This window comes from Orcinus orca, chromosome 19 (assembly GCF_937001465.1).
Source record: "Orcinus orca chromosome 19, mOrcOrc1.1, whole genome shotgun sequence".
NCBI classification, from domain to species: Eukaryota; Metazoa; Chordata; class Mammalia; order Artiodactyla; family Delphinidae; genus Orcinus; species Orcinus orca.
Genome location: NC_064577.1, coordinates 31,443,094 through 31,468,506, shown reverse-complemented (window position 1 = coordinate 31,468,506; position 25,413 = coordinate 31,443,094). Strand labels below are relative to the sequence as shown.

Below are 25,413 nucleotides of genomic sequence, written 5' to 3'. Positions count from 1 at the left end.
GGATGGAACCAGGGCACAGAGAAGATGATCCAGGCATGTGTCACTGGGAAGAAAGGGGGCAAATGGGAGGGAAGCTGGGGAGCCACTAAGGAGGCTGAGTGGGCAGTTAGGGAGCACAGAGAGTCCAGGAGGGGGGTGTCTGTCCAAGGAGCCTTGTGGGGAACACTTCCTGTGACACATCAACTCTGCTCCCTTGTTTCTATAAATCAGACGTCCTTCAAGCGAGACAGGGTGTGTGTAAGCCTCACCCGACACGTGTGTCCACTGAAGCAGACATTCATTCAGCACTGACCAACCATGGTCTTCCCGTGATGACTCATCCGCCCACACCTCAAAATCAGCTAGTTGAACAGTCCTCATCAGGGCCTCCTCCTACAACGAAAGTCATTTTTGTTATTACTATTTTTTTTACCATCTTTATTGGAGTATAGTTGCTTTACAGTGGTGTGTTAGTTTCTGCTTTATAACAAAGTGAATCAGCTATACGTATACATATATCCCCATATCTCCTCCCTCTTGCGTCTCCCTCACACCCTCCCTATCCCACCCCTCTAGGTGGACACAAAGCACCGAGCTGATCTCCCTGTGCGATGCAGCTGCTTCCCACTAGCTATCTATTTTACGTTTGGTAGTGTATATATGTCCATGCCACTCTCTCACTTCGCCCCAGCTTACCCTTCCCCCTCCCCGTGTCCTCAAGTCCATTCTCTACATCTGCGTCTTTATTCCTGTCTTGCCCCTAGGTTCTTCAGAACTTTTTTTTTCTTTTAGATTCCATATATATGTGTTAGCATATGGTATTTGTTTTTCTCTTTCTGACTTACTTCACTCTGTATGACAGTCTCTAGGTTCATCCACTTCACTACAAATAAATCAATTTCGTTCCTTTTTACAGCTAAGTAATATTCCATTGAATATATGTGCCACATCTTCTTTATCCATTCATCTGTTGATGGACACTTAGGTTGGTTCCATGTCCTGGCTATTGTAAAGAGTGCCGCAATGAACATTGTGGTACATGTATCTTTTTGAATTATGGTTCTCTCAGGGTATATGCACAGTAGTTGGGTCATATGGTAGTTCTATTTTTAGTTTTTTAAGTAACCTCCATACTGTTCTCCATAGTGGCTGTATCAATTTACATTCCCACCAACAGTGCAAGAGGGTTCCCTTTTCTCCACACCCTCTCCAGCATTTATTATTATTGATGATGGCCATTCTGACCGGTGTGAGGTGCTACCTCATTGTAGTTTTGATTTGCATTTCTCTAATGATTAGTGATGTTGAGCATCCTTTCATGTGTTTGTGGCCATCTGTATATCTTCTTTGGAGGAATGTCTATTTAGATCTTCTGCCCATTTCTGGATTGGGTCGTTTGTTTTATTGATATTGAGCTGCATGAGCTGCTTGTAAAATTTGGAGATTAATCCTTTGTCAGTTGCTTCGTTGGCAAATATTTTCCCCCATTCTGAGGGTTGTCTTTTCATCTTGTTTATGGTTTCCTTTGCTGTGCAAAAGCTTTTAAGTTTCATTAGGTCCCATTTGTTTATTTTTGTTTTTATTTCCATTTCTCTAGGAGGTGGGCCAAAAAGGATCTTGCTGTGATTTATGTCATAGAGTGTTCTGCCTATGTTTTCCTCTAAGAGTTTGATAGTTTCTGGCCTTACATTTAGGTCTTTAATCCATTTTGAGTTTATTTTTGTGTATGGTGTTAAGGAGCGTTCTAATTTCATTCTTTTACATGTAGCTGTCCAGTTTTCCCAGCACCACTTATTGAAGAGGCTGTCTTTTGTCCATTGTATACTCTTGCCTCCTTTATCAAAAATAAGTTGACCATATGTGTGTGGGTTTATCCCTGGGCTTTCTATTCTGTTCCATTGATCTACATTTCTGTTTTTGTGCCAGTACCATACCGTCTTGATTACTATAGCTTTGTAGTAGTCTGAAGTCAGGAAGCCTGATTTCTCCAGCTCCATTTTTCTTTCTCAAGATTGCTTTGGCTGTTCGGGGTCTTTTGTGTTTCCATACAGATTGTGAAATTTTTTGTTCTAGTTCTGTGAAGAATGCCTTTGGTAATTTGATAGGGATTGCGTTGAATCTGTAGATTGCTTTGGGCAGTATAGTCATTTTCACCATGTTGATTCTTCCTATCCAAGAACATGGTATATCTCTCCATCTGTTTGTGTCATCTTTAATTTCTTTCATCAGTGTCTTATAGTTTTCTGCATACAGGTCTTTTGTCTCCTTAGGTAGGTTTATTCCTAGGTATTTTATTCTTTTTGTTGCAGTGGTAAACGGGAGTGTTTCCTGAATTTCTCTTTCAGATTTTTCATCATTAGTATATAGGAATGCAAGAGATTTCTGTGCGTTAATTTTATATCCTGCGACTTTACCAGATTCATTGGTTAGATCTAGTAGTTTTCTGGTAGCATCTTTGGAATTCTCTATGTATAGTATCATGTCATCTACAAACAGTGACAGTTTTACTTCTCCTTTTCTGATTTGGACTCCTTTTATTTCTTTTTCTTCTCTGATTGCTGTGGCTAAAACTTCCCAAACTGTGTTGAATAATAGTGGTGAGAGCGGGCAACCTGGTCTTGTTCCTGATCTTTGTGGAAATGGTTTCAGCTTTTCACCATTGAGAACGATGTTGGCTGTGGGTTTGTCATATATGGCCTTTATTATGTTGAGGTAAGTTCCCTCTATGCCTACTTTCTGGAGAGTTTTTTATCATAAATGGGTGTTGAATTTTGTCAAAAGATTTTTCTGCATCTATTGAGATGATCATATGGTTTTTCTCCTTCAATTTGTTAATATGGTTTATCACATTGATTGATTTGCATATATTGAAGAATCCTTGCATTCCTGGAATAAACCCCACTTGATCATGGTGTATGATCCTCTTAATGTACTATTGGATTCTGTCTGCTAGTATTTTGTTGAGGATTTTTGCCTCTATTCATCAGTGATACTGGTCTGTAGTTTTCTTTTTTTGTGACATCTTTGTCTGGTTTTTGTATCAGGGTGATGGTGGCCTCATAGAATGACTTTGGGAGTGTTCCTCCCTCTGCTATATTTTGGAAGAGTTTGAGAAGGATAGGTGTTAGCTCTTCTCTGTTTGATAGAATTCGCCTGTGAATCCATCTTGTCCTGGGCTTTTGTTTGTTGAAAGATTTTTAATCACAGTTTCAATTTCAGTGCTTGTGATTGGTCTGTTTATTTTCTATTGCTTCCTGGTTCAGTCTCGGGAGGTTGTGCTTTTCTAAGAATTTGTCCATTTCTTCCAGGTTGTCCATTTTATTGGCATATAGTTGCTTGTAGTAATCTCTCATGATCCTTTGTATTTCTGCAGTGTCAGTTGTTACTTCTCCTTTTTCATTTCTAATTCTATTGATTTCAGTCTTCTCCCTTTTTTTCTTGATGAGTCTGGCTAATGGTTTATCAATTTTGTTTATCTTCTCAAAGAACCAGCTTTTAGTTTTATCGATCTTAGCTCTTGTTTCCTTCATTTCTTTTTCATTTATTTCTGATCTGATCTTTATGATTTCTTTCCTTCTGCTAACTTTGGGGTTTTTTTTGTTGTTGTTGTTCTTTCTCTAATTGCTTTAAGTGTAAGGTTAGGTTGTTTATTTGAGATATTTCTTGTTTCTTGAGGTAGGATTGTATTGCTATAAACTTCCCTCTTAGAACTGCTTCTGCTGCATCCCATATGTTTTGGGTCGTCATGTTTTTCATTGTCATTTGTTTCTAGGTAGTTTTTCATTTCCTCTTTGATTTCTTTGATGATCTCTTAGTTATTTGGTAGTGTATTGTTTAGCCTCCTGTGTTTGTATTTTTTACAGATTTTTTTCCCCGTAATTGATGTCTAGTCTCATAGCGTTGTGGTCGGAAAAGACACTTGATATGATTTCAATTTTCTTAAATTTATCAAGGCTTGATTTGTGACCCAAGATATGATCTATCCTGGAGAATGTTCCATGAGCACTTGAGAAGAAAGTGTATTCTGTTGTTTTTGGATGGAATGTCCTATAAATATCAATTAAGTCCGTCTTTTTTAATGTATCATTTAGAGCTTGTGTTTCCTTACTTATTTTCATGTTGGATGATCTGTCCCTTGGTGAAAGTGAGGTGTTAAAGTCCCCTACTATGATTGTGTTACTGTCGATTTCCCCTTTTATGGCTATTAGCATTTGCCTTAAGTATTGAGGTGCTCCTATGTTGGGTGCATAAATATTTACAATTGTTATATCTTCTTCTTGGATTGATCCCTTGATCATTATGTAGTGTCCTTCTTTGTCTCTTGTAATAGTCTTTATTTTAAAGTCTGTTTTGTCTGATATGAGAATTGCTACTCCAGCTTTCTTTTGATGTCCATTTGCATGGAATATCTTTTTCCATCCCCTCACTTTCAGTCTGTATGTGTCCCTAGGTCTGAAGTGGGTCTCTTGTAGACAGCATATATACGGGTCTTGTTTCTGTATCCATTCAGCCAGTCTGTCTTTTGGTTGGAGCATTTAATCCATTTACATTTAAGGTAGTTATCAATATGTGTATTCCTATTACCATTTCCTTAATTGTTTTGGGTTTGTTATTGTAGGTCTTTTCCTTCTCTTGTGTTTCCTGCCTAGAGAAGTTTCTTTAGGATTTGTTGTAAAGCTGGTTTGGTGGTGCTGAATTCTCTTAGCTTGTGCTTGTCTGTAAAGGTTTTAATTTCTCCGTCAAATCTGAATGAGATCCTTGCTGGGTAGAGTAATCTCGATTGTAGGTTTTTCCCTTTCATCACTTTAAATATGTCCTGTCACTCCCTTCTGGCTTGCAGAGTTTCTGCTGAAAGATCAGCTGTTAACCTTATGGGGATTTCTTTGTAAGTTATTTGTTGCTTTTCCCTTGCTGCTTTTAATATTTTTCTATGTATTTAATTTTTGATAGCTTGATTAATATGTGTCTTGGTGTGTTTCTCCTTGGATTTATCCTGTATGGGACTCTCTGTGCTTCCTGGACTTGATCGACTATTTCCTTTCCCATATTAGGGAAGTTTTCAACTATAATCTCTTCAAATATTTCCTCATCCCTTTCTTTCTCTCTTCTTCTTCTGGGACCCCTATAATTCGAATGTTGGTGCATTTAATGTTGTCCCAGAGGTCTCTGAGACTGTACTCAATTCTTTTCATTCTTTTTTCTTTATTTTGTTCTGCAGTAGTTATTTCCACTATTTTATCTTTCAGGTCATTTATCCATTCTTCTGCCTCTGTTATTCTGCTATTGATTCCTTCTAGAGAATTTTAAATTTCATTTATTGTGTTGTTCATCATCATTTGTTTGCTCTTTAGTTCTTCTAGGTCCTTGTTAAACATTTCTTCTATTTTCTCCATTCTTTTCCCAAGATTTTTGATCATCTTTACTATCATTACTCTGAATTCTTTTTCAGGTAGACTGCCTATTTCCTCTTCATTTGTTTGGTCTGGTGGGTTTTTACCTTGCTCCTTCATCTGCTGTGTATTTCTCTGTCTTCTCATTTTGCTTAACTTACTGTGTTTGAGGTCTCCTTCTTGCAGGCTGCACGTTCGTAGTTCCCATTGTTTTTGGTCTCTGCCCTCAGTGGGTTGTGTAGGCTTCCTGGTGGAGGGGACTGGTGCCTGTGTTCTGGTGGATGAAGCTGGATCTTGTCTTTCTGGTGGGCAGTACCGAGTCCAATGGTGTGTTTTGGGGTGTCTATGAACTTATTATGATTTTAGGCAGCCTCTCTGCTAATGGGTGGGGTTGTGTTCCTGTCTTGCTTGTTGTTTGGCATAGGGTGTCCAGCACTGTAGCTTGCTGGTCGTTGAGTGGAGCTGGGTCTTAGCGTTGAGATGGAGATCTCTGAGAGAGCTTTTGCCATTTAATATTACATGGGGCTGGGAGGTCTCTGGTGGACCAATGTCCTGAACTGGGCTCTCCCACCTCAGAGGCTCAGGCCTGACACCCGGCTGGAGCACCAAGACCCTGTCAGCCATATGGCTCAGAAGAAAAGGGAGAAAGAAAGAAAGAGAGAGAAAGAGAGAGAGAGAGAGAGGGAGGGAGGGAGGGAGGAAGAGAACAAAATAAAATAGTGTTATTAAAATAAAAAATTAAAATAAATTATTAAAAATTAAAAAGGAAGAAAAAAGAAAGAAGAGAGCAACCAAACCAAGAAACAAATCCACCAATGATAACAAGTGCTAAAAACTATATTAAAAAAACAAACATAAAACCGACAGACAGAACCCTAAGACAAATGGTAAAAGCAAAGCTATACAGACAAAATCACACAAAGAAGCACACACATACACACTCACAAAAGGAGAAAAAGGAAAAAAAAATATATATATATATAAAGGAAGAGAGCAACCAAATCAATAAACACATCTATCAACAATAATAAGCTCTAAATACTAAACTAAGATAAACATAAAACCTGAAACAAATTAGATGCAGAAAGCAAACCCCAAGTCTACAGTTGCTCCCAAAGTCCACCACCTCAATTTTAGGATGATTCGTTGTCTATTCAGGTATTACACAGATGCAGGGTACATCAAGTTGATTGTGGAGCTTTAATCCACTGCTCCTGAGGCTGCTGGGAGAGATTTCCCTTTCTCTTCTTTGTTCGCACAGCTCCCGGGGTTCAGCTTTGGATTTGGCCCCGCCTCTGCGTGTGGGTCGCCTGAGGGCATCTGTTCCTTGCCCCGACAGGATGGGGTTAAAGTAGCAGCTGATTAGGGGGCTCTGGCTCAGGCCTGGGGGAGGGAGGGGTATGGAATGCGGGGCGAGCCTGTGGTGGCAGAGGCCAGCGTGACATTGCAACAGCCTGAGGCGCGCCGTGTGTTCTCCCGGGGAAGTTGTCCCTGGATCGCAGGACCTTGGCAGTGGCGGGCTGCACAGGCTCCCGGGAGGGGCGGTGTTGATAGTGACCTGTGCTCGCACACAGGCTTTTTGGTGGCGGTGGCAGCAGCCTTAGCGTCTCATGCCCGTCTCTGGTGTCCGCGCTGATAGCCGCGGCTCACGCCCATCTCTGGAGCTCGTTTAGGCAGTACTCTGAATCCCCTCTCCTCACGCACCCCAAAACAATGGTCTCTTGCCTCTTCGGCAGGTACAGACGTTTTCCCGGACTCACTCCCGGCTAGCCATGGTGCACTAGCCCACTTCAGGCTGCGTTCACGCCGCCAACCCCCGTCCTCTCCCTGGGATCCAACCTCCGAAGCCTGAGCCTCAGCTCCCAGCCCCCACCCGCCCCGGCGGGTGAGCAGACAAGCCTCTTAGGCTGGTGAGTGATGGTCGGTACCCATCCTCTGTGCGAGAATCTCTCCTCTTTGCCCTCTGCACCCATGTGGCTGCGCTCTCCTCCGCGGCTCCGAAGCTCCTCCCCACCGCCCACCCGCAGTCTCCGCCCGCGGAGGGGCTTCTAGTGTGTGGAAAGCCTTCCTCCTTCACAGCTCCCTCCCACTGGTGCAGGTCCCGTCCCTATCCTTTTGTCTCTGTTTATTCTTTTTTCTTTTGCCCTACCCAGGTACGTGGGGAGTTTCTTGCCTTTTGGGAGGTCTGAGGTCTTCTGCCAGCGTTCAGTAGGTGTTCTGTAGGAGGTGTTCCACATGTAGATGTATTTTTGATGTATTTGTGGGGAGGAGGGTGATCCCCACGTCTTACTCCTCCGCCATCTTGAAGCTATCCCCCCATTTTTGTTACTACTATTTAGAGTCCTGACCATTAGCCTCAGGACCTCAGGGATGTATGCATAAAGACACAAATGACCATGCTCTCCATCCAGCTCAGTAAAGGCTTTTGGTGAGCAGAAGACAGCGGCCATCTATTATTAAATAGGCCCAATTGTCGATATGGGCACAATCCCCAATTACCTGCTTGTCAACAAGGGTTAGTCTCAGGCAGACGCTCCCAGGGACATGGGTCTGATAGAAGTCCAGGTTCACTTTTTACTTCTGAGGCCGATTCCAGTAGGAGACTCTGAAATTGGTAAAGTGGGCAGAGATGGGTTAATCCCGAAAGGTAATTGCTGAGCAGTAATAGTCTTTTTGAGGAGGTCTGACAGTGGCAATCGGGTCGAGCCAGCAGCCTCTAAGCTGCGCCAAGCGCTAACTGACTCTTCCCCCACCCTCAGGGGAGCACTTGGGTGTCACTCCCTAAAACCGGATCCCTCCTGCAAGAGCCAGGATGCTGAGGGAGAAACCAGCGAGTGCAGCTGGGAGGGTGAGTCTGGCAGGTGCTAAGGGGACCCAGGATGTGTTTGAATCAGGTGGGATAGGACACACAGACACGAAAATGCCTGCCATGCCAGGAGAAGACTTTATACTCACAGTTCCCTGGAAACAGGAGGCATGCCACACAGGACAATGTGGGACAGCACCAGGATGGGTCAGAAGACAGAGGGAGCCGGAAAATGTGGGCAAGAGCCTGTACTGTGGTTTCCAAGGGAACAGACAGGTGAGGCAGGGTGAGCAGGCTTAGGTTGGGCTAGTTGAGTAATTTCAGTGGGTTCTGGACATACGGGCTGTGCCAAGTTGTCTGATACCTGGCCTTGGGGTGGTTAGGGCAGGTGGACAGTGGCCTGGAGTGTGAGAGCCCCGTAGAGGAGGTGTGGGTGTGGGCTCTGGGTTGGTTGGTTTGTACATGCAGGATGGGCTGGGGGAGTTGTCTGCCATCTCTAGGAATTAGCCAGCCCTGGGAGAGATGGTCCCTCCAGGGTGAGCGAGGCCCCAGGTATGAAGCTTCAGGTTACAGAAGATAAAAGACATGGTTATGCAGCAGGGTTGGACCAGGGCCACCCAGGACGCACTGAACAGAGGGAGGTGTGGGTGTGGGCTCTGACTTGACTCACAGCTCAGTACCTCCCCCTGCCCCCGAATCTGCAGCCCGAACACAAATGCGTGACTTTGAGGACCTAAGCGCTCCTCGGCCACCGGCGTTCCAGCAGCAGGTGGTGGTTGGCTGTGCCCGAGGTCCCAGGCTTCACAGCCGTTGCAGCCGTGGGTTTTCAGGGCTTGGTGGTTTAGAGGTTTCAGGTGTCCTTTGTCAGCTGAAAGAAGGGGAAGGCCTGCGACATTGCCGACCCAGGGGAGGGGGCCTTGCCGTGGCCACGCTGGCAGGAAGATCCCTCCCCAGCCTGTGGTGGCAAGTCCCAGCTCAGAAATAGGACCCGGCAGGAAGGGGGTCCTCCTGCCAAAGACAGGGCAGCCTTGGTTTCACTTTTAAAACTCATTACCTCGGGGCTTCCCTGGTGGCACAGTGGTTAAGAATCTGCCTGCCAATGCAGGGGACACGGGCTCGAGCCCTGGTCCGGGAGGATCCCACATGCTGCAGAGCAACTAAGCCCGTGCGTCACAACTACTGAGCCCGCGCACCACAGCTACCGAAGCCCACACACTCTAGAGCCCATGCTCCGCAACAAGAGAAGCCACCACAATGAGAAGCCCGCGCACCACAACGAAGAGTAGCCCCCGCTCGAAGAGTAGCCCCTGCTCGCTGCAACTAGAGAAAGCCTATGCGCAGCAACGAAGACCCAACGCAGCCAAAAATAAATACAAATAATAAATAAATAAAACTCACTACCTCATTACTGGGGTGAAATCCTCCCCAGTAATGCGCCAGGTGTCATGCTAAAGCCTGTTCTCCTTTACTCCTCACAAAGGCACCATGGGGGCTGCACTGTTGTCATCCCACTTTACAGGTGAGTAAACTAAGGCACTCAGAGGTTGAGAAACTTGCCAAAGGTTTCCCAGTCATCCCAGGTGGGACTGGATTGTGGATTAACCTCCAACATAAGCACCCAGCACAACCAGGGACTTCTCTCCCCTTTGGGGAGCGGGAAAAAGCTGCAGATACCTCATCCCAAGATTTTTCCTAAGATGGACAATCTCTGCCTGACTTTTCTCTATTTCTTCAAGCGATTATCTAGTTGTTGTGTTAAAGTCAAACAGTACGGTTCTGTACTCTGCACATCTTCCTCGTGGCATTTACAGAAGGCACTAGTGGAGGAGGACGGGGCTGGCTGCACTTCCCAGCGTGGTCCTGGGACGTTGCCTGGACTCCGCCTGGCTCCCATGGGCTGTGCAGACAGCTGTCCTGGCACCCAGCTCCCAACCCTCTCAGCCAAGTCTCTACTTTTATAAGTAGGTTGATCGAGACAGATTTCTGAAAATCTTAGAGGAATGAACAGGTTGGTTTCTTAGGGGATTTGCTCAGGAAATGAGATTTTGCCCATCTCCCAAAGGAGAAAGGATATGTCTAAATTATTGATAGAAAAACATGCTCATCTAAGAAGCTAGTATAGCAGACCGTCTGTGTGCTGAATGGTGCTGTCTGTCCTGTGTATTTACTCAGCCCCTCCCCGGTCTCCACCACACTCCCCACCCCCGACCCGTTCTGCTCAGGGCGCAACTGGGCAGCATCCCACCCACTGCTTATGCCGAGGGGTTGTGTCCTCGGGCCAGACCTGCCCTACTAAGGAGAGGCTGTAAGTATATCATCAGGTTTCCAAGCATCACCTACAAGGCGACACATCCCAACTGTGATTTTGAACACAGCCCTGGCGGACTCTCCATGCGCAGGGGCCGCCGGCTTTTAAAGAAACAGAAGGGACAGGAGCCAAGTGGAGACTGGACGGCCGCCCAGACTTGGCCATCACTGAACTCCATTTCAGCCGAGTTTTGTAGAGAACATGGCAGCCCCTGGCTCCCCGGGGAACAGCTCAGATGGGGCCCTTTACCTTCATTAGAAAGAACAGCCTCCTCAGCGAAATCAGACCCCAGCACACGGACGCGACCAGGAAACCAGACAAAGGTGTTCACACCCCACAGTCCGAGCTGTGCGCATTGCCGTGCCCCTCCTCCTGGAGTCGATACATGTTTGCTGAGTGAATGAGTGAATGAATGAACTTGGAGACAGGAGCTGTAACGCTGAGCACTCTTCAGGGGATACACAAGCTGGTGCGGCATCGAGGACAACTTGGAGAACATAAGCTGGCGAACGCTTCTACCTGGTATCCCCATCGTGTCCCATAGACGGTTTTGCATCCATTTTCATAACCACACTAAATAAAATAGAAATGTGTCAGTAGGTAGAAGTCAAGATTAGAGAACAGAAAAAGAGAAATAGGAAGGGAAAAGACGGCTGTCGGGGCTTTGAAATACAACTAGCGAGGTTGAGCCCCATTTCTTCTCTTTCTTGAACTTGCTAGCAGCTAAAGGAAAATGGGAAACATGGCTGATTGTATGATTCTTGCTGTCTTCAAAAGTGGCTTAAAATGTTCATCGACAGATGAATAAACAAAATGTGGTCTGTCCATAGTGGAATGTTAGCCTGTAAAAGGTATGAAATTCTGACACCTGCTGCAACATGGAGGAGCTGTGAGGACACTGTGCTCAGTGAAATGAGTCAGTCACGGAAAGACAAATACTGTGTGATTCCACTCAGAGGAGGTCCCTGGAGGAGTCAAATTCACAGAGACAGAAAGGAGGATGGAAGGCGCCGGGGCTGGGGGAGAGGATGGAGAGCCAGTGTTTCATGGGGACAGAGTTTCAGTTTGGGAGGATGAAGAAGTTCTGGAGATGGATGGTGGTGATGATTGCACAACAGTGTGAGTGTATTTACCCCTGAACAGTATACCTAAAAATGGTTAAAATGGTCAATTTTTTGTTACATATATTTTACCATAATAAAAAATCAAACAAAACCCCCAAAACCCCAAACAAATTAAAAAGTGGATTCAAGGGCTTCCCTGGTGGTGCAGTGGTTAAGAATCTGCCTGCCAATGCAGGGGACACGGGTTCAAGCCCTGGTTCGGGAAGATCCCACATGCCACGGAGCAAATAAGCCCATGCACCACAACTACTAAGCCTGTGCTCTAGAGCCCCCGAGCCACAACTACTGAGCCTGAGTGCCACAACTACTGAAGCCCGCATGCCTAGAGCCCGTGCTTCACAACAAGAGAAGCCACTGCAATAAGAAGCCCATGCACCACAATGAAGAATAGCCCCCGCTCGCCGCAACTAGAGAAAGCCCGCATGCAGCAACAAAGACCCAACACAGCCAAAAATATATAAATTTATTTTTTTTAAAAAAATGGATACAAAATACCCGTCAAGGGAACAGTGGTTTTCCTGGGGTTTTTCAGCCTGAAAGATGTTTCTCAGGATCCGGTTGCAAGACACCAGCGTGCCGTGCAGCATCCTCCTCGGACCACAGCTCCTCTGTGGCCTCTCCATCCCTGTAGTTTGCATTAGAAAGAACAGCTCTCGGAGGGGTGACCATTGGAGAGTGGGCATCATCAGAATGACGTCACAGAGGGCCAGTGAGTAGGAGGAAGGGCTGCTGGGGTCTGGGCCCAGGCTGCCCAGGCCAGGACAAGAGAGGTACAGCATGGGTTGGGGCAAATGTCATGATCGTTCTAAGGCATTTGGAGAAGGCTGGCAGATTAGTGTCCTGGGGCTGCCGTCACACATTTCCACAAACTATGGGGCTTACAGCAACTGAAATTATTCTCTCACAGTTCTGGCGGCCAGAAGCCTGAAATAAAGGTGTCAGCAGGTCCACGATCCCTCCAAAGGCTCTAGGGGAGGATCCTTCCTGTCTCTTCCAGCTTCTGGAGGCCCAGGCTTTGCTTGGCCTGTGGCCACATCACTCTAGTCCCTGCCTCTGTTGTCACATGGCCTCTCTGTGCCTCTGTCTGCCCTTTTTCTGGTTCTTATGGGGACACTCTCATTGGACTTAAGACCTACCTAATCCAGGATGATCTCATCTTCACCCTTAACTGGCTGCATCTGCAAAGACCCTCTCTCCCATTCTGAGGTTCCAGGGGGACACACATTTCTGGGGGTACCATTCTACCCAGTGCAGCTGGCATCTTCTCCATGGGCTGACGGCCAAGTGGGTTCTGTAGACTTGCTGAAATAACCCACTGCGGGGCTCTTGGCGATAGGGATTGTGTGTTGGAAAGCTCCTCAGGGAGGAGGTGCCACCCCTACTCTCCCACGTTTCCTCTGTGACTCTGGCCCCTGGATGGTTTCCGTGTCCACAGCGGGTTCTCTGGTCCCTGCCCCACACCATCTGCCATCTGCCTGGTGGCACTGGACATTCTTGTCCCAGCTTTGGTCCTTCGGAGCTGTGTCCACCTTGGGAAAACTCCCTCCCTGGGCCTCACTTTCTGCTCCTGGCCAACCCTGGGACAGAAGGGTGACATGCAGTAGTGCTGGCAGACAGCTCAGATGCTGGAAATGCCACTGGCCCTGTGACCAGTGAGCTCACTCGAGTCCCATGTCCCTGCTGAGTTCAGCTAACGTGGAGAAGCACCTTCCCCAGGGCCCTCCGCACCAGCTGCCTGCTGACCTCATCCCACCAGACAGAGCCTCCTACACAGCATGAGCAATTGACAGCATTGGGGCTGCTGGCAAAGGCCGAGGCAGCACAGGGGCCATGGGGCCAGGCCGGGTGGGGATCTTGAAGCTCAGGAGTTTGCAAAGTGCATCACAGCCGGGAGAGCCAGCTGTCCACAGGTCAGAGAAGGGACTGCCGGGGAGTCACAAACAGACAGAAGGGTTTGGCAGACACTGGGCACCAAAGCCACATGCGTTCTGGGACCAGTGGACCCACAATGGGCTGCTGGGCTTTCCCCACCCTCTGCCTGCACACTCAGCAGGTGTCAGCTGTGCTGTTACTGCTGCAGGGCCCACAGGGCCGCCCTTCGGGCAGAGGGTGAGATGGACCCACCTGCTCCCTGTGCCCTGGAGCAGGACGAAAGGCCTTGGAGGACCTTGAAGCGGGGACTGTGGCTGGGGGGGCCCTAATCTCTGCCTGGCCTTCCTGGGAGAGGGGTCTGGGCTGCTCTGAGCACAGAGAAACCTCGCTCCTGCCCTGACGCCCTGTGAGGGCCCATCAGGGGGTGGCTCTTCCCCTGGTGGCCCTGTTCCCTGTGTGCTCAGAACCCCAGTGGGCCCTGCAACCACTGATGGCCAGAACCTGCTAGAACTCCCCAGTCTCCCTTTCAGTGCCTCGGGGTCTCTGAGCCAGGAGCCAGCAGCCCTCCTCTCCCCGCCCCATCTCTTCCCTCCACTCTCCTCTCCTGTCCTCTCCTCTTCTCTCCAAAGGTGAATTTCTTTTCATAAAAAGGAAAAAAAAACACCTTTAAATTGAGGTGGCTCTGGCGTTGTGATGGCCATCATCAAAAGTCGTGTTTAAGGCACCCACGGTTAATTTCTTATTTATAAAACTGCACCGTTCACCTCCAGTTCCTCTTAGAGCACAAAATAGGCTATTTAATAAAATCCAAAGTAATACAGCAGGAGTAGCAGTGGACAGGCAGGGTTTTTAATGCTGCCTCAATACCATCCACCTGGCCTGTTCCTCCCCAGAAGGTCAAGGTGGGGGTGGGCACCAGGCTCTCTGAGCAGAGACCCTAAGCAGTAGCATGACCACGGTAGGCAAGGGGCCCCTGAGATCCTTCCTGGGCTGGCGACTGCACTGCAGCAATGTGTACGACGCCAGATAAATCTGCTCTGATCTTAAGCAAGAGCCCAGCACCAGCGCTGCACATTTGGGAAGATGCAGAAAGAAAACAGCAAAGGAAAGAGTGAAGCTGGGGAACGTGCCACGGACTGAACATTTGTGTTCTCCCAAATTTGTGGATTGATGCCCTAACCCCCACTGTGATAGTGTTAGGAGGTGGGGTCTTTGGGAGGTGATTAGGGTTAGATGAGGTCATGAGCATAGGGTCCCATGATGGGATTAGTGCCTTTATTAGTGCCCTTCCTATTTGAAGAGACACCACAGCTCTCTCCCTACTGTGTGAGGACACAGCAAGAAGGCAGCTGTCTGCAAGCAGGGAAGTGGGCTCTCACCAGAACCCAACCACGCCGGCACCTGCATCTCAGTCTTCTAGCCTCCAGAACTATTTAAGCCCCCCAGGCTGCAGTATTTTTTTATGGCAGCCTGAGCTGACTCAGACACCCAAGCTTCCTCCTGCAGAAATGGGTCTGTGTTGTCACCGGCAGCCTCCTCAGCGCCTTCAGCATCAACAAGCTCTTCCTCTCCCAAACACCCCTGACAGGACAGGCCATTTCCTGTTTGTCCTGGAACACAGGCATCTGTGGCAGACTGGGTTATTCTTTCCAGTGGAGCTAAGAACACAGGTATTCCACAATGATGGATTCTCCAAACCCTCTTCTCCAAAAGTGCAGGAGGGTGTGGTGTAGTGGACTGGGACTTAAAGTGAAATGGACCTGGATAAATATCTGAGCATCCTTTTTCTCATCAGGAAACCGGGGATAATAATGCCTACCTCATGGGCTGATCTGAGGCTTGTATATTCAGTGTCTGGCACATAATAGATGCTCAATAAATAAGAGACAAGTTGGCTACTAGTAAATAATTTTAGCAAATAGCTGGAGTCACAACCAGTCACAAATACATGTTACACTTTCTCCATACCTTTCTACCCCTGCCCCACAGTCAAGTGACTCGGCACCTGGCTGGGAAGGGGAGGGAGGAAGTCCAGGGTGTGCCATGGGAGCGCCACCAGTGAGGGGGCGTCTGGGCCACAATGGGAGAGGAGTTTTTCTGGCAAGTCATTTTGCATGACCCACACTAAAAATGGGTTTTACTAATAGATGAGTGTTCTTTTTTTTTTCAATTTTATTGAATTATATTGGGCTGGCCAAAATGTTCATTTGTTTTTAAGTAAAACTGAAAGACATTTTTCATTTTCACCAAGAATTTTATCGAACAATGTATTTACTAACCAAACAAACTTTTTGGCCAACCCAATAGTTGATTTACAATGTTGTGTTAGTTTCAGGTGTACAGCAAAGTGACTCAGTTATACATACATACATACACACATATATATATATTCTTTTCCATTCTGGTTTATCACAGGATATTGAATATAGTTCCCTGTGCTATACAGTAAGACCTTATTGTTTATGTATCCTATATATACTAGTTTGTATCTGCTAATCCCAAGCTCCCAATCCATGCCCCCCATCCCCCATCCCCCTTGGCAACCACAAGTCTGTTCTCTTTGTCTGTGAGTCTGTTTCTCTTTCGTAGACGTGTTCATTTATATTGTATTTTAGATTCCAATATAAGTGATATCATATGGTATTTGTCTTTTTCTGACTTACTTCACTTAGTAGGATAATCTCTTTGTCCATCCATGTTGCTGCAAATGGCATTATTTCATTCTTTTTTATAGCTGAGTAATATTCCATTGTGTACGTGTGTGTGTGTGTGTGTGTGTGTGTGTGTGTGTGTATGGAATATATATGCCACATCTTCTTTTTTTTGAGGTTTTTTTTAAATTTTTTGAATTTTATTTTATTTTATTTTTTATACATCAGGTTCTTATTAGTCATCAATTTTATACACATCAGTGTATACATGTCAATCCCAATTGCCCAATTCAGCACACCACCATCCCCACCCCCCCACGACTTTCCCCCCTTGGTGTCCATACGTTTGCTCTCTACATCTGTGTCTCAACTACTGCCCCACAAACTGGTTCATCTGTACCATTTTTCTAGGTTCCACATACATGCATTAATATACGATATTTGTTTTTCTCTTTCTGACTTACTTCACTCTGTGTGACAGTCTCTAGATCCATCCACGTCTCAACAAATGACTCAATTTCATTCCTTTTCATGGCCGAGTAATATTCCATTGTGTATATGTACCACAACTTTTTTATCCATTCGTCTATTGATGGACATTTAGTATGGTTCCATGTCTTGGACATTGTGAATAGGGCTGTTATGAACATAGAGGTGCAGGATGTGTGTTCTTTTATCCCAAGGGTGATACAAGCAAGTTGAGGCTTAATTTCTGAAAAATCCAATGGTTTAGGACAGAAGAGAACACAGGTTAAAGGGGGTGACCTCCGTCATTTGGATGTGGTTGAATAAAGGCAGATACTAATGCTCTTGAGGAGAATTGCAGAGAAAAGCCCAAGAGGGACTCGGCATCAGAGGGGGACAGGGGTGAGGGCGGCAGGTTAAGCTGTGAGCTGGTGAAGTCTGTGGTGAAGGAGAACTGAGCAGGGAGACGGTGAGGAATGGTCCCCGTGGGGGTGAGTGTCCATCCATGACGGGACCCCCAGGAGCAAATATCACTCTAGAAGGACCCAGTCCCGCTTCTCAAAATGGTCATCTGGTCCCAATCCCTCGTGGCAAATGCTTGCCGGATGGTTCATTCATTCATGCGTCCACCAAACATCCACTGCCTCCGTCCGCGTTGGCCCTGCACCAGGCTCTGGGGCTGCGGGGCTGGTGAGATATGGCCTCTGTGGGGTGGGGGTGGGAGTCACAGTCCAGTGGGCGAGTGCCAGATGGTGGGGATGTCCCGCCCCAGCAAACGGAGAGCAGCTCCCCTCTGGGTAACTCCTTGCCCACCAAGTCTCCGCTGGGAAGTCTGCAGTTTCTAGCTCAGCAGACTTCGTGCAGAGGCTGTTGCAGTGGGAGTTGGGCTGGGTGGAGACCCTCTGAGCTTGGTAAATGCGTCTTGCTCTGTTTGGACTCTGCGGAAGTTTTCCACGGGTGTGCTCGGGAACTCAGCGCCCCTGGTCTGATGAGCTGTGCTCCTCCCCGTACCTGATCACGGAGGCAAAAATCTCCATAATTAATTATCCCGCTGAGTGGCTGAGAGCCGTGTTTGCTAACCGTGAGGCTGAGAGTCAGCTGCACATTTCCCGGCCCAGCAGCACGCACACGGGTGGATGTTGTCAGCAAGGCCCGGGCAGCAGGGTGAGCCCCTGGCTCCTCCCTCCCTCCTCTCCCAGATGGGGTGGTGGGACAGGGTGGGTGAGGTGAGAGAGTAGAGGGCAGAGGGTGGGAAGATGGGAAATGCTGGGGACGTGGAAGAGGAAGGGAGAAGCCAGTGTTTGTCTCAGAATGCAAGACAAGCCCCGTCAGAGTCGGCCCGTCCCCGTCTGGTTCACACCAGGAGGAGAGCCAGACCACAGAGGAAGCAGGTCTACACGGGCCCCACTTCCTTTCCAAGTAGCAAGAGCCTCCAGGGAGGCACAGGTGAAAACTTCATTACCCTGGAGATCCTGTACCCGGACAGAGGAAAGGGAAGAGCCAGGGAGGCTCAGCCTGAAGCACCAGGAAAATAGGCTGGACCGTCACGTCCAACCGATGGTGAAGGCATCAGGTTCAGCACGTCCTCCTGGCCACCCCTCTGGTTCTGGGTCTTTCAAAACGTGGAGGTTCTTTGGAGATGGACATGGGTCCCAGCCTCTGAGACTCCTTACGTGGACTGCGTCGGTGTAACCCCTGGGTTCAAATGGCATAGGTACCAAATATTTTGCTTTGACCAAATAAGGACACTTGTAACCATGGGAAACATTTAGGAGAACTCAAGGAGTGACTCAGGACCTTAGGACCAGTGGAGGCTGGGTGGGGGTGGGGATACCTTGCCAGCCCTGATCTGTGCTGATGTCGCCCAAAGATGGGGAATTCAGGGCCAGAAGCTTCCCTGGCGCTTAGAGGAAATCTGTGGGTTGGACACAGTGGGTAAAGGAGAGGGATCTTGGGAGTTGTTTCGGTGGAGGAAAGGCAAGGACAGGGAGGAAGGAACTGCCCCACCCCCAATCCCGGACTAGCCCGCGTTCTCTGGCCCTGCAGCCACCTGCCCAGCAGAGCAGACTCCTCGCATCCAACACCCACACACTTGGCCCAGAACTGTGCTCCAGCCAGTGTGTGTGTTTGCTCACTGGGGCTGGATGGATTGAATTAAATGGAACCAAATTGAATTGCACTGGGAGGAAAACTCACTTTAAGAAAAAAAAAAACAAGAAAAAAGACGACAATAAGAAAATCCCCCAAATCAACTGAAGGCGGCGGTTGATGAAAGCTGATTGATTCAATCCATCTCGTTTTGTAATGACGCCTTCATTCGACGGTGCCTTCCAATCGCATCGAGTCACTTTGTGAGCTGCGTGTAGACATGTGCCAGAAGTACTTGCTTTTGCCATTTGACTGGGCAGGGTGGGGGGAGATGTCGAGCAACAAACAGAGGCTATAGGGGGGCCACCTCCGTGATGGCCTCTCCTTGTGTGGTTCAAGTTCAGCCACGCCTTGGCCCACGGCCCTCCCTGCTGTGGTTGGGGGTTGGGGGTGCGATTTCCCATGAAATACCGCCTGCGTGATTTGCACAAACTCTAACACAGGTCAAGCAGGCTCCACGCATTAAATGTTCTCTTTCCACTTTTAACCCTCGTTTCCCACGGAGAAGGGTGCCTCTTTCCGTTTGTGGGTGAGAGGGAGTGCAGCACAGTGGGAACCTGCCAGGGAAACCCGGTCGCCCCAGTGGTGGGGCAGTTGCTTAACCAAAGTGCACCTCAGTTTTTTCATCTGAAAAATGGGGATGATAAGAGTAGTGCCTGCACCTGGCACATAAAATGTGCAAAATAAGTGACAGCATCTACCTGCTCTCCCTGGTGATACTGATGATGGTAATGATGGTGATTTTCTACATCTTAAAAAAGAGGTCCAGTCTGACTGCCTTTTGATTTTAGAAGCTTTTCACTTGTTTTTATCCTGTTTATGCTAAGTTTAAAAAAAGAAATACACACACAGTGGAGAGAGGGCGACGGGGAGTGACTCCTTAATGGGTACCTGGTTTCCTTTTGGGGTGATGAAGAAGTTCTAGAACCAGATATGGTGGTGGTTGCACAACAATGTGAATGTACTTAGTACCACTGAATTGTACACTTTAAAATGGCTAAAATGGTAAATTTTATGTTATGTGTGTTTTACCACAATAAAAATGGATGTGTAAGATATGTACCTATAAAATTATGAAACACTACTAAAATAAGGAGAATTTAAGTCCAGAAAAAGCACACACACACACACACACATACACACAACCTCATTTCTAATCTCTGAAGTGCCCAATGAGAAAAGGGCAGGATTAGGAGTCCAGACACATGTGTGCAGTCCTCAGGCCCCCAGGAATCAGCTTTGTGACTCTAGGCAAGTACCTTGATCTCTCTGGCCCCAGGTTCCTGGATTATAAAAGGAGTTAACGCCTGGCCCCTGCTAGTCTGGCACTAGCTCTGAGCTGCTCCTGCCAATGGAAGCTCCTGGAAGCTGCACCTAATTCCAAACAACACACAACAGTGGCTTCTGAAATCATGTATTTGTGAGATTTAGAACTCTCTTGCTTCTCTTTAAGCAATAGCAGCTCTTCCACTTTTCCCTGTGTTATCCTTTTTTTTCTTTTTTAATTTTTATTTATTTTATTTATTTATTTTTGGCTGTGTTGGGTCTTCGTTGCTGCGCACAGGCTTTCTCTAGTTGCGGTGAGCGGGGGCTATTTTTCGTTGCAGTGCGCGAGCTTCTCGTTGCGATGGCTTCTCTTGTTGCAGAGCACAGGCTCTAGGCGTGTGGGCTTCAGTAGTTATGGCACGTGGGCTCAGTAGGTGTGGCTCGCGGGCTCTAGAGCTCAGGCTCAGTAGTTGTGGCGCACGGGCTTAGTTGCTTCGCGGCATGTGGGATCTTCCCAGACCAGGGCTTGAACCTGTGATCCCTGCGTTGGCAGGGGGCTTCTTAACCACTTTGCCACCAGGGAAGTCCCACCCTGTGTTATCCTTTGACGAATATTAAAATAGATGTGAGCACCATGACCCCATACAGAGAGACACCTGGGGAGGTGGGGACAAACCAGTGCAGGTAGCAGGGGAACCCAGTTTGGGATTAAACACCACATCCACAATTCACAAAGTCCCCATATGAGGATAACCTCAAAACCAGGTGGGGGTAAGGAAGAAGAAGAGGGGGCAGATCAGAGTTTGGGGCAAAGGGAAGACAGAGAAAAAAACACAAAGGAATACCCCAGAGTGGCAGGGAAAATGAGTTTGGAAAATCTGGATGACAGGACCACGGTGTTCTGTATCCCTTTGTCTTTGCCTGTTAAATCAGACGTAGACTCCCAGCCACACTGGCCGTGCAGTTTAACGTGGGCAGGTTTCCTTGGCCTCCCAGGGAGATAATGCCTCTTCTTCCAGACTTGGCTAGTCAATGAGCAAATCGCAGCCGGCAACCAGATGTGCAATGACGACAATAAATCTAATCCTCTCCCCTTCTTCTCTCTCTCTTTTTTTTCTTAGAGAGCCCACAGTGCCTCGGGAAAAATTGGCTGAATAAAAGGTATAAAGACTTTCTCTTTTTTTTCCTGAATAGTTTTTGACAGATGTGCCCATATTGAACATCTTGGGAGCTGCTGACAATGGCTGCTGGGGGGTTCTGGGTTTCCTATGCGCTGGAGGGAGGGGATTTGTGGAGGCTGAAGCGGGGGTGGCTTATTTAGCTCATCCCCCCAATGGGCCTGTCCAAAATGCCTGGGAAGGCAGGCCTGGGGAGCCAGAGGAGCCAGCAGGGAAATGAGGGGACAGGAGTTTGTTTAAAGGTGACGCTGTTTAGCAGCTCCAAGCGGCCAGGGAAGCCGTGCTGATTCCTTCCTGGTCCCTGCCCTCCCCTCCCCCGCCCCAGGTACTCAGGGCCCAGGTGTGCACGCCTGAACTGCACAGCCTTCTGAACCAAGGGCACCTCAGGCTCACTGGTCCAGGGTGGTCTGACTTCCCTCGGTGGCCTGGTCTTCTCGGGGAGGGGGCTCAGTTCCCAGTGCCGATCCCCATGGGGGGACTGGACAGGTGTGACCTGAGCCCTGGGTCCCTGTGTTCCTTCTGCCTGCAGCTGATCTCCTTTGTAGGTTCACTTTCAGAGTTATACTTTGGGGGGAAAAGTTATTATAAACATAATGTATATTTGTTGTGAATGAAATTAGAAAAGGCTGGTTCGCCGTGTATTTGTAAGCCTGGGTCCAGCAGGCTTCTCCTCATGGGCTCCTCGGTCTTGGGCTGCAGGTGACAAGGATGGCAAAGCGTGTTCTCAGATCAGAAACGGAAGTAACGCTGTCAAGTGGGAGGAGTCTGACGCCTTCCTGAGCCAAACACTGGAAATTTAGTTTGGTGTTCGCTCTTGCATTGTTTTTGCTGCAAGCCCACCCTTGCTTGCCCCAGAAGTGGGCGTTGGCCAAATGGAGCTTGACGTGGCCAGGGAGCTTTGTCCTGGAAACCGCTCATCGCAGACCACAGGGGCTATGTGGGGAGGACAGCGCGGGCCCCACTCACTGGCTTTCCATCAGGGCTCCTCTTCTTGTGGCCCTGGGTGACGCATGACAGGGTCCCCAGGGAGTGGCTGTCCTGTCTCTGTGGGTGTTCGATGCGTTTCTCCGTAGGAGGGGACCGAGAAAGTGCAGTCAGCCTTGGTCTCATCCTCTTACGGAGTATTGTAACCACAAAGCTGCTACATATGGCAGCTTTCTTGACATGCCGTCTTTATAAAATGAGTCTCATTTTACGTGGAAACATACAAACCAGTCTTCAGGTGAATCTGTCTGTGGATAAAGAGTCCATTTGTGCTCTAAGGAATGATGCAGTGATTTGCTGACTTGAATTTTTGCAAACTTGGTGTTTTAATCAGCTTTATCAAAGTATAATGCACACACAATCAACTACATGTATTCAGAGTGTGCAATTTAATGTTTTGACATATGTTTATACCCACAACGTCATCGCTACTGTCAAGATACCGAACATATTCATCACCCCCGAAACTTTCCTGATGCCCCTTTAACCTCTTCCTCCCACCCTTTCCCAATCCCCTCTTCCCAGTCAAGCACTGATCTGCTTCCTGTCACTATAAAATGGTTTGTTTTTCCTAGCGTTTTATATAAATAGAATCATGCCATATGTACTCTTTTGGGGGGGTGGGGTTTAGCCTCTTTCACGCAGGCTACGTTGAGATTCATCCAGGTGGTGGTATTCATCCATAGTTCATCCTTTTTATTACTGAGTAGTATTCCATGCTATGAATGCACTATAGTTTGTTTATCCATTTAGTCCTTGAAGGACATCTGGGTTGTGTCCAGTTTGGGGCTGTTACAAATAAAGCTGCTTTGAGCATTTGTGTCCAAGTCTTTGTATAGGCACCTGCTTGCTTTTCTCTTGGGTAAAATACCAAGAATGAAATGGCTGGATCCTATGGAAAGTGTGTGTTCAACTTTTTAAGTAAATGCCAAACTGTCTTCCAAAGTGATTGCAGCATTTCATATTCCCACCAGCCAGGTGTGAGGATCACAGTTCTATATTCTCACCAACACTTGGTGTTATCGGTCTTTATAATTTTAACCATTCTAACAGGTATGAAATGGTATTTGGTCGTGGTTTCCATTGCATTACCCTGATGACAAATGATGTTGAACACCTTTCATGTGGTTGTTTGACGTTCCAAAATTTCCTTTGGTGAAGTGTCTGTTCAAATCTTTGCCTATATTTTTTGGGTGGTTTGTTTTCTTATTGTTGAGTTTGGGGAGTTCTTTATATATTCTTGATACGAGTCCTTTATCAGACCCCTGCTTTGCAGATATTTTCTTCTAATTGGTCTGACTTCTCATTCTCCCAATAGTGTCCTTTCAAAGAGCTGACTTTTTCATTTGGATAAAGCCTAGTTTACTAATGTGTTCTTCATAGATCATGCTGTATCTAAGAAATCTTAGCCTGACCCAAAGTCACCAAGACTTTTTTCCTCCTATCCGTTCTTCTAAACATTTTATAGGTTTTAGGTGTTACATTTGGGTCTATGATTTATGTTGAGTTCATTTTTGTGTACGGTGGGAAGTATGGCTTCAAGTTCATTTTTCTGCATATGGATAGCCCATGATTTCAGTATTACTTATTTTAAAAAAAAAACTGTCCTTTATCCATTGAATTACCTTTTCAGCCTGGTGAAAAATTACTTGTCACATATGTGTGGGTCCATTTCTGGACTTAGTTGCATTGATCTATTTGTTTACCTTGATGCCATACCATACTGTCATGATTATTGTAGCTTTATAATAAGTCTGAAAATCAGGTAATGTTAGCCCTCCAGCTTTGTTCTTTTTTTTTCTAAGTTGTATTGGCTATTCTAGGTCCCCTAAATTTAGAATCCACGCATGGATTTTTTTTTTTAATGCCCACTGGGATTTTGATCCGGATTGCATTGAGTCTATAGATCAACTTGAATCTTAACAGTATTGTCTCCTGACTCATAAACAAGGTGTGTCTCCCCAGTTAACCGGGGCTCCTGTCTCTCATCTGTAGTTTGCAATTTTCAGTGTATAGGTCTTACATGTCTCTTGTCTGATTTATCCCTAGGTACTGCATATTTTTTTTTATAATGGCCACTTTATTCATTTTTAAAGAAAGGGTCCAAGCAGTGGGTGATTGTAGCTGGAGCATAACCTCTAGGTTGCAAAATTTCCCACCTTCCTTCACCCATAAGGAAGAAGCATGTAAAGGAATGTGGTGGAAAAATTAACCCTACTATGAATAGGACTTTTATACTTTCATAAGTAAAGTGGTTTGAAGAGATCTTTTCCCTGTCCCTTTTTGATTTCTTTACCATTTAGATTTTCATCTTTTATTGTATTCTTCTTCCATGGGGCTAGTGATGAAATGTGGTCCAGGATTTCCTCCAACCTGGGAAAAAATACTACTCTCATCCCTCTTTCTACTAACTCTGAGTTATAGAGCCAGGTAGTTGCAACCCAGTGGGACCCAGGAGACAATAAGCATGAGAGAGGCCTCTTACGCTCACATTTTGTCTGGGCTTCGAACTGGAGGGAAAACCAAGATATCTTAATCTGACTCATGTTACCACACTAGGAGAATTTATAGAGATATGTGACTGAATTTCTAGTAATTAGTAATGTGTGAATTTTTGTGGAGTATCCCTAGGTATTGCATATTTTATGCTATTTTAAATGGTATTTTTCTTTCAATTTCTGATTGTTTGTTGCTAGTGTATAGAAATACAATTATGTTTTTGGATATCAATCTTCTATCCTGAAACCTTGCTAAACTCACTTACTAGTTGTAGTAGCTTTTTTGTAGATTCCGTCAGATTTCCTACATTGATGATCATGCTGTCTGTGAATAAAGACAGTTTTACTTCTTCCTTTCCAATCTGGAGACCTTTTTTTTTTTTGCGGTACGCGGGCCTCTCACTGTTGTGGCCTCTCCCGTTGCAGAGCACAGGCTCCGGACGCGCAGGCTCAACGGCCATGGCTCACGGGCCCAGCCGCTCTGCGGCATGTGGGATCCTCCCGGACTGGGGCACGAACCCGTGTCCCCTGCATCGGCAGGCGGACTCTCAACCGCTGCGCCACCAGGGAAGCCCCCAATCTGGAGACCTTTTATTTCTTTTCCTTGCCTTGTTCCACTGAACCTCCAGTAGAACAATGAGTAGAAGTGGTGAAAATGGACATTCTTGATCTCAAAAGATAGTAAGCCTTTCATTGTCAAGTATGATATTAGCTGTAGGTTTTTCAAAGATTCCCTTCTATTCC

General features: G+C 46.9%; 1 protein-coding gene across 10 annotated transcripts in view; it reads left to right on the top strand.

The window, feature by feature from the left end:
* The window catches only part of RBFOX3 (RNA binding fox-1 homolog 3), a 452,038-nt gene that overhangs the window by 300,094 nt on the left and 126,531 nt on the right, over positions 1-25,413 (top strand). For 9 of the 10 annotated variants that reach the window (XM_033438666.2, XM_049701580.1, XM_033438665.2 and 6 more), the window contains exon 4: positions 21,131-21,170. The exons of the other annotated variant lie outside the window; for it this stretch is intronic. The gene's annotated coding sequence lies outside the window, so the exon portion shown is untranslated. The remainder of the gene's footprint in view (positions 1-21,130; positions 21,171-25,413) is intronic. 10 annotated transcript variants of the gene reach the window in all.